Source organism: Ranitomeya variabilis, chromosome 4, assembly GCF_051348905.1.
Source record: "Ranitomeya variabilis isolate aRanVar5 chromosome 4, aRanVar5.hap1, whole genome shotgun sequence".
NCBI classification, from domain to species: domain Eukaryota; kingdom Metazoa; phylum Chordata; class Amphibia; order Anura; family Dendrobatidae; genus Ranitomeya; species Ranitomeya variabilis.
The window spans coordinates 122,378,698-122,400,367 of NC_135235.1; the positions used below are offsets into that span (position 1 = coordinate 122,378,698).

At 46.6% G+C, this 21,670-nt stretch overlaps 1 long non-coding RNA gene across 1 annotated transcript; it reads right to left on the minus strand.

The window, feature by feature from the left end:
* Positions 1–19,636: 19,636 nt before the first annotated feature.
* LOC143768492 (uncharacterized) lies at positions 19,637–20,170 on the minus strand. The gene is made up of 2 exons (XR_013213894.1): positions 19,942–20,170; positions 19,637–19,835 (listed from the first exon to the last, which is right to left on the minus strand). It is a non-coding gene; the product is annotated as an uncharacterized LOC143768492 (long non-coding RNA).
* Positions 20,171–21,670: the final 1,500 nt, after the last annotated feature.

Genomic DNA, 21,670 nt, shown 5'->3' on the forward strand with positions numbered 1-21,670 from the left:
GTATCGGCCGATACCGGCAAAGTATCGGATCCAATCCGATACCGATACCCGATACCAATACAAGTCAATGGGACTCATGTATCGGACGGTATTCCTGATGGTTCCCAGGGTCTGAAGGAGAGGAAACTCTCCTTCAGGCCCTGGGAACCATATTAATGTGTAAAAGAAAGAATTAAAATAAAAAATATTGCTATACTCACCTCTCCGACGCAGCCTGCACCTTACCGAGGGAAGCGGCAGCGTTCTTTGTTTAAAATTCGCGCTTTTCTTTCCTTTACTGAAGTCCCGGCTTGTGATTGGTCGCGTGCCGACCATGTGGCCGGGACGCAACCAATCACAGCAAGCCGTGACGTAATTTCAGGTCCTTCAGGATTTTAAAATTGCGTTCCGGCGTTGTGATTGGTTGCGTCGCAGTCACATGGGCAACGCAACCAATCACAGCAAGCCGTGACGCAATTTCAGGTCCTTAAGGATTTTAAAATTACGTCCCGGCTTTGTGATTGGTTGCGTCGCAGTCACATGGGAGACGCAACCAATCACAAGCCGTGACGTCACGGGAGGCTGGACACGCGCGCATTTTAAAATGGGCGCATGTCCAGCCTCCCGTGACGTCCCGGCTTGTGATTGGTTGCGTCGCGATCAACCAATCACAAGCCGGGAGGCTGGACACGCGCGCATTTTAAAATTTTAAAATGCGCGCGTGTCCAGCCTCCCGGCTTGTGATTGGTTGACGGCGCCGCAACCAATCACAAGCCGGGACGTCACGGGAGGCTGGACACGCGCCCATTTTAAAATGCGCGCGTGTCCAGCCTCCCGGCTTGTGATTGGTTGACCGCGCCGCAACCAATCACAAGCCGGGACGTCACGGGAGGCTGGACACGCGCCCATTTTAAAATGCGCGCGTGTCCAGCCTCCCGTGACGTCACGGCTTGTGATTGGTTGCGTCTCCCATGTGACTGCGACGCAACCAATCACAAAGCCGGGACGTAATTTTAAAATCCTTAAGGACCTGAAATTACGTCACGGCTTGCTGTGATTGGTTGCGTTGCCCATGTGACTGCGACGCAACCAATCACAACGCCGGAACGTAATTTTAAAATCCTGAAGGACCTGAAATTACGTCACGGCTTGCTGTGATTGGTTGCGTCCCGGCCACATGGTCGGCACGCGACCAATCACAAGCCGGGACTTCAGTAAAGGAAAGAAAAGCGCGAATTTTAAACAAAGAACGCTGCCGCTTCCCTCGGTAAGGTGCAGGCTGCGTCGGAGAGGTGAGTATAGCAATATTTTTTATTTTAATTCTTTCTTTTACACATTTTTACATTAATGTTGTTTCGATACCGATACCCGATACCACAAAAATATCGGATCTCGGTATCGGAATTCCGATACAGCAAGTATCGGCCGATACCCGATACTTGCAGTATCGGAATGCTCAACACTAGTGAAGACCATTATACTATATGTAGTGCTATGTGGAGACCATTATACAGTTTGCAGGGCTATGTGGGGGCCATTATACTGTATGCAGGGCCATGTGGGGGCCATTTTACAGTTTGCATGGCTATGTGGAGACCATTATACTATATGCAGGGCTATGTGGAGACCATTATACTATATGCAGGGCTATGTTCGGGCCATTATACAGTTTGCAGGGCTATGTGGATACCAATATACAGTTTGCAGTGCTATGTGAGGACCATTATACCAGAGGCGTATCTAGGGGGGATAGCTGGGGCATGTTGGGATCGTTATACCATTTACTGGGCTATGTGGAGGCACTATACAGTTTGCAGGGCTATGTGGAGACGATTATACTATATGCAGGGCTATGTGCGGGCCATTATGCAGTTTGCAGGGTTATGTGGAGACCATTATACAGTTTGCAGGGCTATGTGGTGACCATTATACAGTTTGCAGGGCTATGTGGAGACCATTATACTATATGCAGGGCTATGTGCGGGCCATTATACAGTTTGCAGGGCTATGTGGAGACCATTATACAGTTTGCAGGGCTATGTGGGGGCCATTATACAGTTTGCAGGGCTATGTAGTGACCATTATACATTTTTCAGGGCTATGTGAAGACCATTATACTATACAGGAACAGGGGGTACAGGAACGGTGACACGGACATCATACCTTATGTGAGTACAACCCTTTTTTTTGCCTAGTTTATTTGCATCCACAATGTGCATTGGTAACATTGGATATTGGCAGTGAGCGTACAAGTACATGCCGGTTGGCAGTGCAATAAACTTTAGCTCCTTCCATAGCATATCTGATGCTCATTGTTTTCTATGCACCATGGTCACATTTGTGACAGGATGCTACCTAATATAAGACAGGTTCTTTTGTTATAGGCATTGGTTATTTATTTATTTCTCATATAGGTTTTTCATTGATGTTATGTGGATGTATCCGCTCCATTTACATTGGAGGTTTTTTTGCTGACAATAATTGTTGTTATTATGTTGTAATTATTAATAAACATTATGATATTAATATTATTGAAAATTGTGGTTTAAGTCTTGTTGCGTGTTGTATTTGGCAATTTCAGACTTACTTTGGATTTGAGCATTATACTATATGTAGGGCTATGTGGAGACCATTATACAGTTTGCAGGGCTATGCGGGGGCCATTATACTTTATGCAGGGCCATGTGGGGGCCATTTTACAGTTTGCATGGCTATGTGGAGACCATTATACTATATGCAGTGCTATGTGCGGGCCATTATACAGTTTGCAGGGCTATGTGGATACCAATATACAGTTTGCAGGGCTATATGGAGAACATTATACAGTTTGCAGTGCTATGTGAGGACCATTATACCAGAGGCGTATCTAGGGGGGATAGCTGGGGTATGTGCCCCTGGCACAGCCGTCGGGGGGGCACAGTCGGGCCTCATAATCAGGCTGTCAGCAGTGTCTCCCCTGGTGGCTGCATTCTGCCACCCCCTGACTGAAAGTTGGCTGTTATGTGTGCCGAATGTAAAGCTGACATCCGGCACAGAGAAGCTGCAGCATGCCGGCCGCATGTGCAGGGATCTTTCCTGCTTCATGCCGTGCTTCGTCTCTCTCACACAGACAGCAGCGCCGCTGGATGACATCATCATTCAGCGGCCGGCTGTGCCAGAGAGAGGAAGCTGCCAACGGTGATGCTTCAGCTGTGGGAGAGCATGCGGACAGGTGAGAGGTGCTGTGTGTGTCTGTGTGTGTGTGTGTGCGCGTGCGTCTGTGTGTGTGTGCGTGCGTGCATAGCACTGCAGGGGAAAGTGCAGAGAGGTAAATGGTGTTGTGTGTATAGGGGGAGGAGACGGAAAGGATGGGGTGATGGAGAGGGCAATGGTGGGTATGGTGGGGAGGAGGAAATGATTGAAGTGGAAGAATGAGCAATGATGGGGAGGGTATAGAGCAGGGGTCTCAAACTGCATTCCTCGAGGGCCTCAAACCATGCATGTTTTCAAGATTTCCTTAGCATTGCACAAGGTGCTGGAATCATTCTCTGCAGATGATTAAATTATCACCTGTGCAATACAAGGAAATCCTGAAAACATGACCTGTTTGCAGCCCTCGAGGAATGTAGTTTGAGACCTCTGGTATAGAGTGTACATACTTATGTATAACACAGTCCCTTAGTGTATAGTGCACTCACTTATTATATATAGCACAGTCCCTTAGTATATAGTGTACTCACTAATTCTGTATAACACCATCCTTTGTTACATAGTTTCCTCTTTTATCACGTACAACACCGTTCCTTAAGGTACCATCACACTCAACGAGAACGACAACGATCCGTGACGTTGCAGTGACGTTGCAGCCTCCTGGATAGCGATCTCGTTGAGTTTGACACGCAGCAGCGATCTGGATCCTGCTGTGATATCGCTGGTCGGAGCTAGAAGTCCAGACCTTTATTTCGTCGCTGCTCACCCACTGTCATCGCTGGATCAGCGTGTGTGACACCGATCCAGTGATGTGTTCACTTGTAACCAGGGTAAACATCGGGTTACTAAGCGCAGGGCCGCGCTTAGTAACCCGATATTTACCCTGGTTACCATTGTAAAAGTAAAAAAAAACACTACATACTCACCTTCTGATGTCTGTCACGTCCCCCGGCGTCCACGCGCTGCTGCAGAGAGCTATCCCTGCACTGACTGTGTGAGCGCCGGCCGGCCGTAAAGCAGAGCACAGCGGTGACGTCACCGCTGTTACTGCCGGCGCCGCTGACACATTCAGTGCAGGGAAGATTAAGATTAAGATCTGAAGATTAAGTGCACGGGGTCGGACAACTTAAGTGGGGATGGGGGGATTTATTGTGTGTGGGGAGAATTTGATTGGGGATAGGGAGATTTATTATGTGTGGGGAATATTGGAGTGGGGATGGGGGTGTTATGTGTGTAGGTAGAATTGGAGTGGGAATGGGGGATTTATTGTGTGTGGGGAGAATTGGAGTGGGAATGGGGGATTAAGGGTATGTGCACACGTTGCAGATTGGCTGCTGCGGATTCACAGCAGTTTTCCATCCAGTTTACAGTACCATGTAAACCTATGGAAAACAAAATCCGCAGTGCACATGGTGTACAAAATACCGCACGGAAACTCTGCATTGTATTTTCTACAGCATGTCAATTGTTTGGGCTATGTGCACACGTTGCAGTTTTGGCTGCGGATCCGCAGCGGATTGGCCGCAGCGGATTGGCCGCTGAGGATTCGCAGCAGTTTTCCATCCGGTTTACAGTACCATGTAAACCTATGGAAAAACCAAATCCGAAGTGCCCATGGTGCGGATAATACCGCGTGGAAATGCCGCGCTGTATTTTCCGCAGCATGTCAATTCTTTTTGTGGATTCCGCAGCTGTTTACACCTGCTCCTCAATAGGAATCCGCAGGTGTAAAACCGCATGTGGAATCCGTACAAAAACCACAGGTAAATCCAAGGTAAATCCCCAGGTAAAACACAGTGTGTTTTACCTGCGGATTTTGCAAAAACGGTGCCGAAAAATCCGCACAGGAATCCGCAACGTGGGGAAATAGCATTGTGCGGATTCCACAGCGTTTTACACCTGCTCCTCAATAGGAATCCGCAAGTGGTAAAAAGCAGGTGAAATCCGAACCAAAAACGCTGGAAATCCGCAATAAATCGGCTTGTTATCCGCAGATAAAACACAGTGCATTTTACCTGCGGATTTTTAAAAAACGGTGCGGAAAAATCCGCACACGAATCCGCAATGTGGGCACATAGCCTTATTGTGTGTGGGGAGAATTTGAGTGAGGATGGGGGATTTATTATGTGTGGAGAAGATTTGAGGACCCAAAATGAAGAGCAAAGGGGGAGATGGGGGGCATATATGAGGAAACAGTACAGGGGAATGGGGGCATGTATGAGGAAATAGTATGGGGGAATGGAGGGCATTTATGAGGAAACAGTATGGGGGATGGGTGCAGACAGTATGGGGAGTGAATGGGGGAATGTATGTGGACACAGTATGAGTAGCGATGTGAGAAAGGTATGTGGACAGATTACGGGGAGTGAGGGTGATGTGATGTGTGCAGACAGTATGGGGAGTCAGGTGAGCAGGCAGTATAGAAAGTGAGGGGGTAAATATATGAGAAGACAGTATGGTGAACAGGGGTATGTGAGAGGAGACAGTATAAGGAGGGAGGGGAATAGTGTGAGGAGACAGTATGGGGGAGTAAAGTGAGTGGGCACAGAATAGAAACTGACTAGTGGGGTGTAGCATGGAGGGACAGTGTAAGGGCACAGCCAGGAGGGGACAGTATACCAAGGAGGGAGAGTGTGACGAGAGAGTACAGTGTAAATACTGGGCCCTATAGGGGGGACACAGTATAAGAGGACTGTGTGAAGAGGGGTTGGGTATGGAAGGAAGTCGTCAGTGTAAAGAGCATGTACCAAAAGAGGGACAATGTGGGGGTCATATTTTGTGCAGACAATATAGTGAGGGGCAATTTTTTAATCAGGAGCATTATAATTACACTTCTATCTTTAAGGGCATCATGTGGAGATTTTCTGAAAAAAAACAGAGAAGATGGAAGTCTGCAGAGACGAGCTGTGGATGACAAAACTCATCATGGGATCTGGACAAGGTGAAGAAAAGAACGAGAACGACTCCAGAGACGACTTCATCTATAAGGTACCTGGATGTAAATGTTATTTGTGATACTGACTAATTCTCATATTTTTATTTATGTTAGGAGCATTAAAGGGGATGTCCCAGTTTGTAATGAGTCTGCAGTCATTCTTTGTGACTGCAGACTTCTGAGTTCTCACAGTGCGCCCTGCACGCTGTCACGATTCTCTCGTGCTGGTGATTTACATACATGCAGTCATGCGCTGACTAGACATGTGTGGCATCACTTAATGAAAATGAACTAAGCGAGGCCAGGCACGTTTAGTCGGAATGTGGTCAGAAGTATACAAATCGCATGCTTGTGATGACATGACTGTCCCCCGGCAAGGGAGAATCCTAAAAGTGTGCAGTGCATTAGTTGTGAGAATTCGGAAGCCTGCAATGTCAGGATTCAGCTCTGCAGGTTTCATCACATGGACACTTTACTCATATGCGACTTTCATACTTATGGTCCTGTGACAACTAGCTGCTCTTCCTGCTTCTCTCAGTTTTTCACTGAACATTGAGAACATTAGGGAGAGGACCTCATGGGTACATGACTAAGTGTGCAAATCGCATATGTCCTTGGGAGGGGGGTGGGCGCCAAAATGAATATTTGCTAAGGATGCCAGAAAAAGTAGATACACCTCTGAATTATACTATATGTAGGGTTATGTGGAGACCATTATACTATATGCAGGGCTATGTGGGGGCCATTATACAGTTTGCAGGGCTATGTGGGGGCCATTATACAGTTTGCAAGGCTATGTGGTGGCCATTATACTATATGCAGGGCTATGTGGAGACCATTATACTATATGCAGGGCTATGTGGGGGCCATTATACAGTTTGCAGGGCTATGTGGGCACCATTATACAGTTTGCAGGGCTATGTGGGGGCCATTATACTATATGCAGTGCTCTGTGGTGATTATCATACAGTTTGCAGGGCTATGTGAGGACCATTATACAGTTTGTATGGCTCAAAGGCATTATATAGTTTCAAGGCTATGTGGGGGCCGTTATATTGTTTGGAGGACTAATGGGGCCATTATACTGGGAGAAAGCCATTAGACAATGTAAAGGATTGTGTTGCGGTCATCATATTGTGTTGACGGTTGTTTAGAGGTCATAATAATGTGTGGAGGGGTGTAATGGCGGTTTGTTGTGAATTTACCTTTTGGCTCCCTCTAGTGGCTACTAGTGATTTTACTCTGGGTATGTCTATCATCCCTTGTATGCTCACCTGGGTAGTTAGGTCAGGGGTGTTGCTATATAAGCTCCCTGGACCTTCAGTTCAATGCCTGGCAACGTTGATATCAGAGCTAATCTGTAGTGCTCTTGTCTACTGATCCTGGTTCCTGCTTGATTAAGCTAAGTCTGCTTTCTTGCTTTTTGCTATTTGTTTTTGTTTGCATTTTTGTCCAGCTTGTACATAATCTGTATCCTATCCTTGCTGGAAGCTCTAGGGAGGCTGGAGTTCTCCCCCCGGGCCGTTAGACGGTTCGGGGGTTCTTGAATCTCCAGTGTGGATTTTTGTTAGGGTTTTCGTTGACCATATAAGTTATCTTACTACATTCTGCTATTAGTAAGTGGGCCTCTCTTTGCTAAACCTAGTTCATCTCTGTGTTTGTCATTTCCTCTTACCTCACCGTTATTATTTGTGGGGGGCTTGTATCCTACTTTTGGGGTCTATTCTCTGGAGGCAAGAGAGGTCTTTGTTTTCCTCTTCTAGGGGTAGTTAGTCCTCCGGCTGGCGCGAGACATCTAGCGACCAACGTAGGCATGTTCCCCGGCTACTTCTAGTGTTGGCGTTAGGAGTAGATATATGGTCAATCCAGTTACCACTGCCCTATGAGCTGGATTTTTGTACTTTGCAGACTTGCTGATATCTCTGAGACCCTCGCCATTGGGGTCATAACAGTTTGCCAGGCCAGTATTAAATGTTAAATGCATTGCAGAAGCGGGATCATAAGAAAGAAAGTTCTGAGTTTTTTTTTTCTCTCTCTCATTTTTTTTTCTTTTCCCCTTTACCTCTGAGTGGCTTGTGTTTGCTGCAGACATGAATGTCCAGACCTTGATTACAAGTGTGGACCAGCTTGCTGCTCGTGTGCAGGGCATACAAGATCATGTTATCAGAAATCCTATATCAGAACCTAAGATACCGATTCCTGAACCGTTTTCCGGAGACCGATTTAAATTTAGAAATTTCAGGAATAATTGCAAATTGTTTTTGTCCCTGAGACCCTGTTCATCTGGAGACTCCGCTCAGCAAGTAAAAATTGTTATTTCTTTTTTACGGGGCGACCCTCAGGATTGGGCTTTCTCACTGGCGCCAGGAGATCCGGCATTGGCTGACATTGATGCGTTTTTTCTGGCGCTCGGTTTGCTTTATGAGGAACCCAATCTTGAGATTCAGGCAGAAAAAGCCTTGCTGGCGATGTCTCAGGGCCAGGACGAGGCTGAAGTGTATTGCCAAAAATTTCGGAAATGGTCCGTGCTGACCCAGTGGAACGAGTGTGCATTGGCTGCAAATTTTAGAAATGGCCTTTCTGAAGCCATTAAGAATGTGATGGTGGGTTTTCCCATTCCCACAGGTCTGAATGATTCTATGGCCCTGGCTATTCAAATCGACCGGCGGTTGCGGGAGCGCAAAACCGCAAATTCCCTCATGGTGTTGTCTGAACAGGCACCTGATTTAATGCAATGTGATAGAATCCTGACTAGAAATGAGCGGAAAATTCATAGACGCCAGAATGGCTTGTGTTACTACTGTGGTGATTCTACACATGTTATCTCAGCATGCTCTAAACGTCTTACTAAGGTTGTTAGTCCGGTCGCCATTGGTAATTTGCAACCTAAATTTATTCTGTCTGTAACTTTGATTTGCTCACTGTCATCGTATCCTGTCATGGCGTTTGTGGACTCAGGTGCGGCCCTGAGCCTTATGGATCTGTCATTTGCCAAGCGCTGCGGATTTGTTCTTGAGCCATTGGAAAATCCTATTCCTCTTAGGGGTATTGATTCTACGCCATTGGCAAAAAATAAACCACAGTTTTGGACACAGGTTACCATGTGCATGACTCCCGAACATCGGGAGGTAATACGTTTTCTTGTTCTGCATAAAATGCATGATTTGGTTGTTTTGGGTTTGCCATGGTTACAGACCCATAATCCAGTCTTGGACTGGAAGGCTATGTCAGTGTCAAGTTGGGGCTGCCATGGAATTCATGGAGATTCCCTGCCCTTGTCTATTGCTTCTTCTACGCCTTCGGAAGTTCCGGCGTATTTGTCTGATTATCAGGATGTCTTCAGCGAGTCTAAGTCCAGTGCTCTGCCTCCTCATAGGGAATGTGACTGTGCAATAGATTTGATTCCTGGCAGTAAGTTTCCTAAGGGGAGACTGTTTAATCTGTCGGTACCTGAACATACCGCGATGCGTTCATATATCAAGGAGTCTCTTGAGAAGGGGCATATCCGTCCTTCTTCTTCCCCTCTTGGTGCGGGATTCTTTTTTGTGGCCAAAAAGGACGGATCTTTGAGGCCTTGTATTGACTATCGGCTTTTAAATAAGATCACTGTCAAATTTCAGTATCCTTTGCCGCTGTTGTCAGATTTGTTTGCCCGGATTAAAGGTGCCAAGTGGTTCACCAAGATAGACCTTCGTGGTGCGTACAACCTTGTGCGCATTAGGCAGGGCGATGAATGGAAAACCGCATTCAATACGCCCGAAGGTCATTTTGAGTACTTGGTGATGCCATTTGGGCTCTCTAATGCACCTTCAGTTTTTCAGTCCTTCATGCATGACATTTTCCGGAAGTATCTGGATAAATTTTTGATTGTTTATCTGGATGATATTCTGTTTTTTTCTGATGATTGGGACTCGCATGTGGAGCAGGTCAGGATGGTTTTTGAGATTCTGCGTGAAAATTCCTTGTTTGTAAAAGGCTCAAAGTGTCTCTTTGGAGTACAGAAGGTTCCCTTTTTGGGGTTCATTTTTTCCCCTTCTGCTGTGGAGATGGATCCAGTCAAGGTCCGAGCTATTCATGATTGGACTCAACCCTCGTCAGTTAAGAGTCTTCAGAAGTTCTTGGGTTTTGCTAACTTCTACCGTCGTTTTATCGCAAATTTCTCTAGCGTTGTTAAACCGCTGACGGATATGACCAAGAAAGGCTCTGATGTAGCTAACTGGGCTCCTGCTGCCGTGGAGGCTTTCCAGGAGTTGAAACGCCGGTTTACTTCGGCGCCTGTTTTGTGCCAGCCTGACGTCTCACTTCCCTTTCAGGTTGAGGTGGATGCTTCGGAGATTGGGGCAGGGGCCGTTTTGTCGCAGAGAGGCCCTGGTTGCTCTACTATGAGACCTTGTGCCTTTTTCTCTAGGAAGTTTTCGCCGGCAGAGCGAAATTATGATGTGGGCAATCGGGAGTTGTTGGCCATGAAGTGGGCATTTGAGGAGTGGCGTCATTGGCTCGAGGGTGCTAAGCATCGTGTGGTGGTCTTGACTGATCACAAAAATTTGATGTATCTCGAGTCTGCTAAACGCCTGAATCCTAGACAGGCCCGCTGGTCATTGTTTTTCTCCCGTTTTGACTTTGTGGTCTCGTATTTACCAGGTTCTAAGAATGTGAAGGCCGATGCTCTGTCTAGGAGCTTTGTGCCTGATGCTCCTGGAGTCGCTGAACCTGAGGGTATTCTTAAGGAGGGAGTTATCTTGTCAGCTATTTCTCCTGATCTGCGACGTGTGTTGCAGAGATTTCAGGCTGGTAGGCCTGACTCTTGTCCACCTGACAGATTGTTTGTGCCTGCTAAATGGACCAGCAGAGTCATTTCCGAGGTTCATTCCTCAGTGTTGGCAGGGCACCCGGGAATTTTTGGCACCAGAGATCTGGTGGCCAGGTCCTTTTGGTGGCCTTCCTTGTCAAGGGATGTGCGGTCATTTGTGCAGTCCTGTGGTACTTGTGCTCGAGCTAAGCCTTGCTGTTCTCGTGCCAGCGGGTTGCTCTTGCCCTTGCCTGTTCCAAAGAGACCTTGGACACACATCTCTATGGATTTCATTTCGGATCTTCCGGTGTCTAAGGGCATGTCTGTCATCTGGGTGATATGTGATCGTTTCTCCAAGATGGTCCATCTGGTTCCTTTGCCTAAGCTGCCTTCCTCTTCTGATCTGGTTCCTGTGTTCTTCCAGAACGTGGTTCGTTTGCACGGCATTCCTGAGAATATTATGTCGGACAGAGGATCCCAGTTTGTTTCCAGGTTCTGGCGATCCTTTTGTGGTAGGATGGGCATTGATTTGTCGTTTTCGTCCGCTTTTCATCCACAGACTAACGGACAAACTGAACGAACTAATCAGACTCTGGAGGCGTATTTGAGGTGTTTTGTCTCTTCTGATCAGGATGATTGGGTGACCTTCTTGCCGTTGGCTGAATTTGCCCTTAATAATCGGGCTAGTTCTGCCACCTTGGTTTCGCCATTTTTCTGCAACTCCGGTTTCCATCCTCGTTTTTCCTCGGGACATGTGGAGCCTTCTGACTGTCCTGGAGTGGATTCTGTGGTGGATAGGTTGCAGCGGATCTGGAATCATGTGGTGGACAACTTGAAGTTGTCACAGGAGAAGGCTCAGCGTTTTGCCAACCGCCGCCGCGGTGTGGGTCCCCGACTTCGTGTTGGGGATTTGGTATGGCTGTCTTCTCGATTTGTTCCTATGAAGGTCTCCTCTCCCAAATTTAAGCCTCGATTCATTGGTCCTTACAAGATATTGGAGATCCTTAATCCTGTATCCTTTCGCCTGGATCTTCCGGTGTCGTTTGCCATTCACAATGTATTTCATAGGTCCTTGTTGCGGCGGTACGTTGTGCCTGTGGTTCCTTCTGCTGAGCCTCGTGCTCCGGTGTTGGTTGAGGGCGAGTTGGAGTACGTGGTGGAGAAGATCTTGGATTCTCGTCTCTCCAGGCGGAGGCTTCAGTACCTGGTCAAGTGGAAGGGCTATGGTCAGGAGGATAATTCCTGGGTGGTCGCCTCTGATGTGCATGCGGCCGATTTAGTTCGTGCCTTTCACGCCGCTCATCCTGATTGCCCTGGTGGTCTTGGTGAGGGTTCGGTGACCCCTCACTAAGGGGGGGGGTACTGTTGTGAATTTACCTTTTGGCTCCCTCTAGTGGCTACTAGTGATTTTACTCTGGGTATGTCTATCATCCCTTGTATGCTCACCTGGGTCGTTAGGTCAGGGGTGTTGCTATATAAGCTCCCTGGACCTTCAGTTCAATGCCTGGCAACGTTGATATCAGAGCTAATCTGTAGTGCTCTTGTCTACTGATCCTGGTTCCTGCTTGATTAAGCTAAGTCTGCTTTCTTGCTTTTTGCTATTTGTTTTTGTTTGCATTTTTGTCCAGCTTGTACATAATCTGTATCCTATCCTTGCTGGAAGCTCTAGGGAGGCTGGAGTTCTCCCCCCGGGCCGTTAGACGGTTCGGGGGTTCTTGAATCTCCAGTGTGGATTTTTGTTAGGGTTTTCGTTGACCATATAAGTTATCTTACTACATTCTGCTATTAGTAAGTGGGCCTCTCTTTGCTAAACCTAGTTCATCTCTGTGTTTGTCATTTCCTCTTACCTCACCGTTATTATTTGTGGGGGGCTTGTATCCTACTTTTGGGGTCTATTCTCTGGAGGCAAGAGAGGTCTTTGTTTTCCTCTTCTAGGGGTAGTTAGTCCTCCGGCTGGCGCGAGACATCTAGCGACCAACGTAGGCATGTTCCCCGGCTACTTCTAGTGTTGGCGTTAGGAGTAGATATATGGTCAATCCAGTTACCACTGCCCTATGAGCTGGATTTTTGTACTTTGCAGACTTGCTGATATCTCTGAGACCCTCGCCATTGGGGTCATAACAGCGGTTATACTGTATGGAAAACTAACGATAATAAGGGAAAAGTATGCAATAAGATGGATCATCAATAGAAACTCAAGGTTTATTTGTACTTAAGTCAAGGCATATATTAAAAAAATTTAAAAAGCCAAAAATCTATAACTAGTGATAACCAGACAAACCCTTAATAGAGCTAGAGTCCGCCCTATATGTCAAAATAATGAACAGATCCCAATAGCAAGTATAATAAACACCTAAAGATGAGTCCCCAGCTCTGGACCTGGGGATGTGTGACTGCAGACTTGTGAATCCTCCCAGGTCACGCACTGTGCGCTGCGAGGATTCACCATTGTCTGGGAACGGCGGTCAGGCATGCATACTCCTGGCCAGAACCCTCAAAATGATTTCAGGTTGTTTCTCAATAGATTTGTACGGATTGAGTGACATAAAATATATCGTCTATATCTGGAAAAAAGAACCTGAGAATATATACAAGGTATAAATGTAGGAGAAGGAAGTGAAAGTGGCGCTAGTGTTGAAAGGTTTATACAGGGCCGTATTTGGCCTTCATGCTGCCCTAGACACTTTTCGTGGTTGCGCCTCTTACTGACGTCACACACTGAGTCTGTGACATCTATTTAAGGCTGATGCACTCTGTAAAACGCTTTAAAAAGCGCTAAACAAACACTAAAAGTATGAACGCCTGCACTTGCTGTACACAGGTTCAGTCTTTTGAGCGTTTTTTTTAACACCTTCAGCTTTTCAAAGTCATCTATAGGAATATGCCCCCCAATCCCTATTCTAAAGTGTCAGCCACCCCTAAATTGCCAGCCTGCATAGCACCAGTCTCCAGGGGCTGGGTGGCAAATTTTAGCCTTGGGGGCAAGCACAGCAGTGGCCCATGAGTAGCGGCCCATCGTTAAAAAGGTTGTCCGATCTTAAGCTTCAAGTCTAAAGTCACTATATGTGAATCCTCACATCATGTGCACACTGCGCTGTGAGGATTCTCTGGTGCTGGTGGTGGGATCAGGCAGTTATGTGATGCAGGGTCAGAACCACCATCAGTAGATGAATGCAGCGATACAACCACCATCAGTAGATGACTGCAGGGTCAGAACCACCATCAGTAGATGAATGCAGGGTCAGAACCACCATCAGTAGATGAATGCAGGGTCAGAACCACCATCAGTAGATGAACGCAGCAATACAATCACCATCAGTAGATGAATGCAGGGTCAGAACCACCATCAGTAGATGAATGCAGGGTCAGAACCACCATCAGTAGATGAATGCAGGGTCAGAACCACCATCAGTAGATGAATGCAGGGTCAGAACCACCATCAGTAGATGAATGCAGGGTCAGAACCACCATCAGTAGATGAATGCAGGGTCAGAACCACCATTAGTAGATGAATGCAGGGTCAGAACCACCATCAATAGATGAATGCAGCACCACGCTTATTATGGTGGTCAATTTCATTGTTAGATCAGCCCCATGATACAATTGTATGACATGAACATGTACCTCCCAGTATGTCCTTAACTATAGTAAGGAGATACTGGGAGTTGTTGTTACCTTCATCATCAGACTGTGGACCATACAGGAACCTCACCTACTTATGAGATGTACTAAGCCCATTGGGGCTAAACTTTTTGGGTGTTGGCCAGTGATCCGCAGCCCCTGTCCTCACAGGGCATGATTTTGTATTTTTGTGTGGAAAACGTTTTTAATATTTTTGTGTGGTTTACATATAGTCTAATAAATTTTGATATATTTTTTATGGTGATCCCTGCATGAATGCATGACGGTCACATGTCTTCTCCGTCTAAAGTGCTGCCGGCTTTTGAACGTAGGTGATTCCTCATATGTTGATTGAACTGTGCGGAATCACTGAGTCCAATATATTGTACGGGTGACATTTATCTAGCGGAGACGGAGCGTCTCCACAAAATAAATAGACATGCTGCAGTCCGTAAAAGACGAGCCGCACATGTGTCTCTGCAGGAAAGCAGGAGGAGTCATTGCATGCATAGTGGAGATGGGATTTCATGAAATCCCGTCCACTATGCTGTAACATCTGGACGCAGTGGGTGTACGTAGCGTCCAACACGCAGTGGGTACAGAACGTGGGAACGTACCCACACACTCTCATACACACACACACACACGCACACTCTTAGGGCTCATACTCACATGCGAGAAACTCGGACAGAGTCTCGCATGTCAATACTCGGCACTGCACCTGGCACTCAGGAGCGGAGCTGCAGTGTCGGGTATTGACGTGTGAGACTTGTTCGAGTTTCTCGCATGTGAGTATGAGTCCTTACACACACACACACAAACTCATATAGACACACACACACAATGCCATGCGGCTGCCCTCATGGACTACTAACACCATGGCCCATTCCCTATACACAGCAAATGACAGATCTCTAATCTTGAGTAGCTCAGCTTCTGCTCCTCATCGGAGCGCTGCTCACCATTCTTCACGCCGGCTGCTGCGTCCCCGCCTCTTCTGCCCCACTCCGCGTTGCCAGCAGCAGCAGAGTGATGAGGTCGCAGCCTGATGACCTCATCACTCTGCTGCACGCTAGGCCACGGCACGGGAACAACCGCGATGCTCTGCTCTGTGCATTCTGTGTATATCATGCATTCAAATGTATTCGCGTCTCAAAGAGGCGAATACATGTGGATGCATCATGCAAGATCAGGAAGGAGTCTGCCAGCCAGGCTGCAAATTAAGTTTTGGCATCGGCAATCAAAAGTACGGTGCCGATCCTCCGGCAGCCCTGAACAGCTGCCTGGGGACCGGCCCAGGGGGAAAATGCATCCCTGCCACCCGACCCAGCCTGCCACTGCCAGCCTCCCCTGTTCCCCAGTATAAAACAGCTCCAGCCTCCCCAGTATATAGCAGCCCCAGCCTCCCCTGTTCCCCAGTATATAGCAGCTCTAGCCTCCCCTGTTCCCCAGTATATAGCTCCTCTAGACTCTCCCCTGTCACCAGTATATAGCTCCTCCAGACTCTCCCCTGTCACCAGTATATAGCTCCTCCAGACTCTCCCCCATCACCAGTATATAGCTGCTCCAGACTCTCCCCCGTCACCAGTATATAGCTGCTCCAGACTCCCCCGTCACCAGCATATAGCAGCTCCAGCCTCCCCTGTTCCCCAGTTATAGCAGCTCCAGCCTCCCCTGTTCCCCAGTATATAGCAGCTCCAGCCTCCCCTGTTCCCCAGTATATAGCAGCTCCAGCCTCCCCTGTTCCCCAGTATATAGCAGCTCCAGCCTCCCCTGTTCTCCAGTATATAGCAGCTCCAGCCTCCCCTGTTCCCCAGTATATAGCAGCTCCAGCCTCCCCTGTTCCCGAGTATATAGCAGCTCCAGCCTCCCCTGTTCCCCAGTATATAGCAGCTCCAGCCTCCCCTGTTCCCCAGTATATAGCAGCTCCAGCCTCCCCTGTTCCCCAGTATATAGCAGCACCAGCCTCCCCTGTTCCCCAGTATATAGCAGCACCTGCCTCCCCTTTTCACCAGTATATAGCTGCTCTAGACTCTCCCCTGTCACCAGTAGCTCCTCCAGACTCCCCCCTGTCACCATTATATAGCTCCTCCAGACTCCCCCGTCACCAGTATATAGCTCCTCCAGACTCCCCCCTGTCACCATTATATAGCTCCTCCAGACTCCCCCGTCACCAGTATATAGCTCCTCCAGACTCCCCCCTGTCACCAGTATATAGCTGCTCCAGACTCTCCCCCGTCACCAGTATATAGCTGCTCCAGACTCTCCCCCGTCACCAGTATATAGCTCCTCCAGACTCTCCCCCGTCACCAGTATATAGCTCCTCCAGACTCTCCCCGTCACCAGTATATAGCTCCTCCAGACTCCCCCGTCACCAGTATATAGCTCCTCCAGACTCTCCCCTGTCACCAGTATATAGCTCCTCCAGACTCTCCCCCGTCACCAGTATATAGCTCCTCCAGACTCCCCCGTCACCAGTATATAGCTCCTCCAGACTCCCCTGTCACCAGTATATAGCTGCTCCAGACTCTCCGCTGTCACCAGTATATAGCTCCTTCAGACTCCCCTGTCACCAGTATATAGCTGCTCCAGACTCCCCCCTGTCACCAGTATATAGCTCCTTCAGACTCCCCTGTCACCAGTATATAGCTGCTCCAGACTCCCCCCTGTCACCAGTATATAGCTCCTCCAGACTCCCCCCTGTCACCAGTATATAGCTGCTCCAGACTCTCCCCCGTCACCAGTATATAGCTGCTCCAGACTCTCCCCCGTCACCAGTATATAGCTCCTCCAGACTCTCCCTCGTCACCAGTATATAGCTCCTCCAGACTCTCCCCGTCACCAGTATATAGCTCCTCCAGACTCCCCCGTCACCAGTATATAGCTCCTCCAGACTCTCCCCTGTCACCAGTATATAGCTCCTCCAGACTCTCCCCCGTCACCAGTATATAGCTCCTCCAGACTCCCCCATCACCAGTATATAGCTCCTCCAGACTCCCCCGTCACCAGTATATAGCTCCTCCAGACTCCCCCCTGTCACCAGTATATAGCTGCTCCAGACTCTCCCCCGTCACCAGTATATAGCTCCTTCAGACTCCCCTGTCACCAGTATATAGCTGCTCCAGACTCCCCCCTGTCACCAGTATATAGCTCCTCCAGACTCCCCCTTGTCACCAAACTCTTTCCCCCGTCACCAAACTCTCCCCCCCCCCTCCCCCCCATCTTCAGCTCTATGAGCAGTGTAGTTTATCAATGCAGTTTGGCACTTTTGAAGTTAAGACTCTAATAAAAAAAACAAATTTGGGCTGTCTTAGTAATGTGATCCCTCCTTATTTAGCATTGGTGATGCAGCAGATAAATAGAAGCAACGTAGTAACTTTGGTTACTATACCTTTAAGAAGCTTCAAGTTTGTGCACACAATGCCGTGGATAGCTGTAGTCCGAGAAGGGGGGGAGCAATGAAGCAGCACGGAGCCAGGAAGGATGATAAGGTGAAAGCACCGCGTGTACAGAGCCAGGGACGCTCTGGCAGGTAGCGTCCCTGGAAACCAGGGAAATCCAAGATGGACGGCGGCTACTGGAATGAGTGTGACCTCACAAGGTACGGAGGCCTGGAAATACCAAAAATTCAACCCATGTCATGGGTTGTCTGACGGAGGGAGGGAAGGGGAGGTTAAAAAAAAAAAAAAAAAGTTCTTCTCTGTCTTGGTGCCGCCCCCTGCAGCCTGCCGCCCCTAGGCACGTGCCCTCCAGTGCCTAGTGGCAAATACGGCCCTGAACACCGCGGAGACACCATCACGTGTTTCTCAACGCAAGCAATGAATAGCCAGGTCTTTCACCGGGAAGGAACAACCACGGGAAGGGCAGCATCCAAGAAAGGAAATCTGTGGATGGATACCATGTTTTGGCATAGGTGGTTTTCCTTTATTGGATGCTGCCCTTCCCGTGGTTGTTCCTTCCCGGTGAAAGACCTGGCTATTCATTGCTTGCGTTGAGAAACACGTGATGGTGTCTCCGTGGCTTTTCTACATGCAATTACGAGTTCATAGACACCTAACATGTCTGGGTAATTTTTTATCTAAGTGGTAAAAAAAAAATTCCAAACTTTGCTAAAAAAAATTGTGCCTTTTTCTGATACCCATAGCATCTCCATTTTTCATGATGTGGGGTCGGTTGAGAGCTTATTTTTTGCGAGCCGAGCTGGTGTTTTTAATGATACCATTTCGGTGCAGATACGTTCTTTTGATCGCCCGTTATTGCATTTTAATGCAATGTCGTGGCGACCAAAAAAACTTAATTCTGGCGTTTCGAATTTTTTTCTCGCTTTGCTGTTTAGCGATCAGGTTAATGCTTTTTTCTATTGATAGATCCGGTGATTCTGAACGCGGCGATACCAAATATGTGTAGGTTTGATTTTTTTTATTGATTTATTTTGAATGGGGCGAAAGGGGATGATTTAAACTTTTATATATTTTTTTATTTTTTTCACATTTTTTTCACATTTTTTTACTTTTGCCATACTTCAATAGCATCCATAGGAGTCTAGAAGCTGGCACAACTCGACCGCCTCTGCTACATAGCAGCGATTATCAGCAGAAATGCAGGTGTGCTATGAGCGCCGATCAAAGGGTGGCGCTCATAGCTAGCCGGGATCAGTAACGATAGAGGTCTCAAGGACCTCTATGGTTACAATGCAGAAGCATCGCTGGCCCCCGATCATGTGACGGGGGTCAGCGATGCGCTCATTTCCGGCCGCCCGGCCGGAAGCGGTAGTTAAATGCCGCTGTCTGTGTTTGACAGTGGCATTTAACTAGTTAATAGTTCAAAACAGCTGACATGTCCCGGCTTTGATGCGGCTCACCGCCGGAGCCCGCATCAAAGACGGGGGTTCTGACCTCGGATGTACTATCCCGTCCGAGGTCAGAAAGGGGTTAATTTAATTTTTTTATTTTTCCATCCAAAAAGATTTCAGTTTGTTTTGCAGTGGATTTGTACAGATTACAGGTGACTTTAAAAGTGGAAGAAATTCTAAAATGATTCTTTTAATATCCACTGTTAGTCCTGTTTTACCTTATTTTATCTAAATAATTTTAGTTCTATAAAACTAAGAGAAGAGACTGCAATCTGCTCATGGTCGTTTATTTCATGCCGGTGCCCTTATGCTGATTTATTGACAGATTATGAAGTTCTGAATTTCTTGATTTCAACTTCCCCAGTGGACTCGATCTGGAGAGAAGTGGTCATCGGTGACAGCAGTAAGGGGTTATTCCTGGTTCTGCTACATCCGCCTTCTGGAGTAATAACGGTGTCTACGTTTATGACCTAGAAGAAGCCAATGTATAAATATAAGGTTCCCCATTGCCAAGAATTACATGTATAGCATTATAATGGAGGTTATACTGTTTACTGTAGGCTCAATAACATTTACCCATTTTATGGGGTCTGCGAGTCCTTCTCCTTCTGGGATAGGATCTCCTGCTTTTCTTGTGAGAAGCCATGATGTCTTGATGGTACCAGGCGGGTTGCTAATAACTTGTGGGCTGCCAGTAGAATGTCCTACACCCTGAGGCCATTATGACAGGTAGAACGCTCTCTCATTACCTAGTAGCTGTGAGGTCACCTGTATGATGTGAGGGAATGTTGGCTAGATAGGGTTGGCCGCTCTGTGAATATGGTGGTGGGCATGGTTCATTAACGGAATTGCTCAAGTAAAAAGATAAATTTTATATATATATATATATTACACACAGTATATATATGGAATATTAAATTCTCCTAATAATGCCCCCGAAGGTCTTATGACCTGGTCATCCACACACTATGTGAAATAAATTGGAAATAAAAACATACATAAAAAATAAATAAAACCCAAAACAAAAATAAATAAATAAAAAAACCTGCTAATCAAAATCACTGTTACCCAATCACCCAATCCCTTTGTGGTTATAAAAAAAAACAAAAAAAACTTTTTACACTTTTTGGGTTTGTGCACACGTTTTGGATTTGGCTGCGGATTCGCAGCAGTTTTCCATGTGTTGTACAGTACCATGTAAACCTATGGAAAACCAAAACCACATGGAAACGCTGCGGTTTATTTTCCGTAGCATGTCAATTCTTTGTGCGGAATCCGCAGCGATTTACACCTGCTCTATAAATGGAATCCGAAGGTGTAAAACCGCATGTGAAAACCACGCAAAAACTGCCATAAATCCATGGTAAGTCCACAGGTAATCCCCAGGTAAAACGCAGGGCGTGTTACCTGCTGATTTTTCAAATTCTGCGTGGAATAATCTGCACACGAATCCGCAACGTGTGCACATAGCCTTTATTTTTTTTCGTCCTCTTTTAACAAAAGCTGTAACTTTATTTTTCCATCAACAAAGCCATTTGAGATATGTATTATTGATTGACGCCGTTCATTTTATCATATCATCTACCGAAAAACAAAGGAAATAATTCAATGCGATAAAATGGTGAAAAACATAATATTCTGAACTCGTTTTTTGGGTTTTGTATTTACAGCGTTCATTGTGTTGTAAAAATAACCTGGGAACCGAGGTCAGTAGGTCAGTATGCTCTAGGTCAGTATTATTATGGTGATAGCAAACTTCCTTTTTATTTTTTTAAAGTGAACAAAAATTCTGAAGTTTGTAGAAAATAATGTGTTTTTTTTGTCACCAAACTGATGTTTGCAATGATACTATTTTGGGGAAGAAAGGAAAAAACCCGTAATTCTGGCGTTTTTATTTTTTTTTACTTTTTTTGTTCACCAATCAGGTTAATTAATTTCAGATTTTTGATAGGTGAGTTTTATGAATGCATTAATACCAAATATGTTAATTTATTTATTTTTATAGTAATATTACTAGCCTTTTAATTAATTAAACAAAGATCAAAGTGAGGGTAGGTTCACACGAGCGTCTAAAAAAAACATTCAGATTTGTTTTTACAGAAGCAGCTATTAATTATTTACAAGACCCTTCACGCTTTCTTTTTTACAGAATTACAATGTATCCATAAAAATTGAATGCTACACTGTGGCTCCGCACGGCGTCAGTAGTTTTTCACACCCATAGATTAGAACAGTAGAGTCTCCTTCGATTTACAGAATAAACTCGTGTTTGTCGCCATTTTTTCACACGCAGATTCGGTCAGTG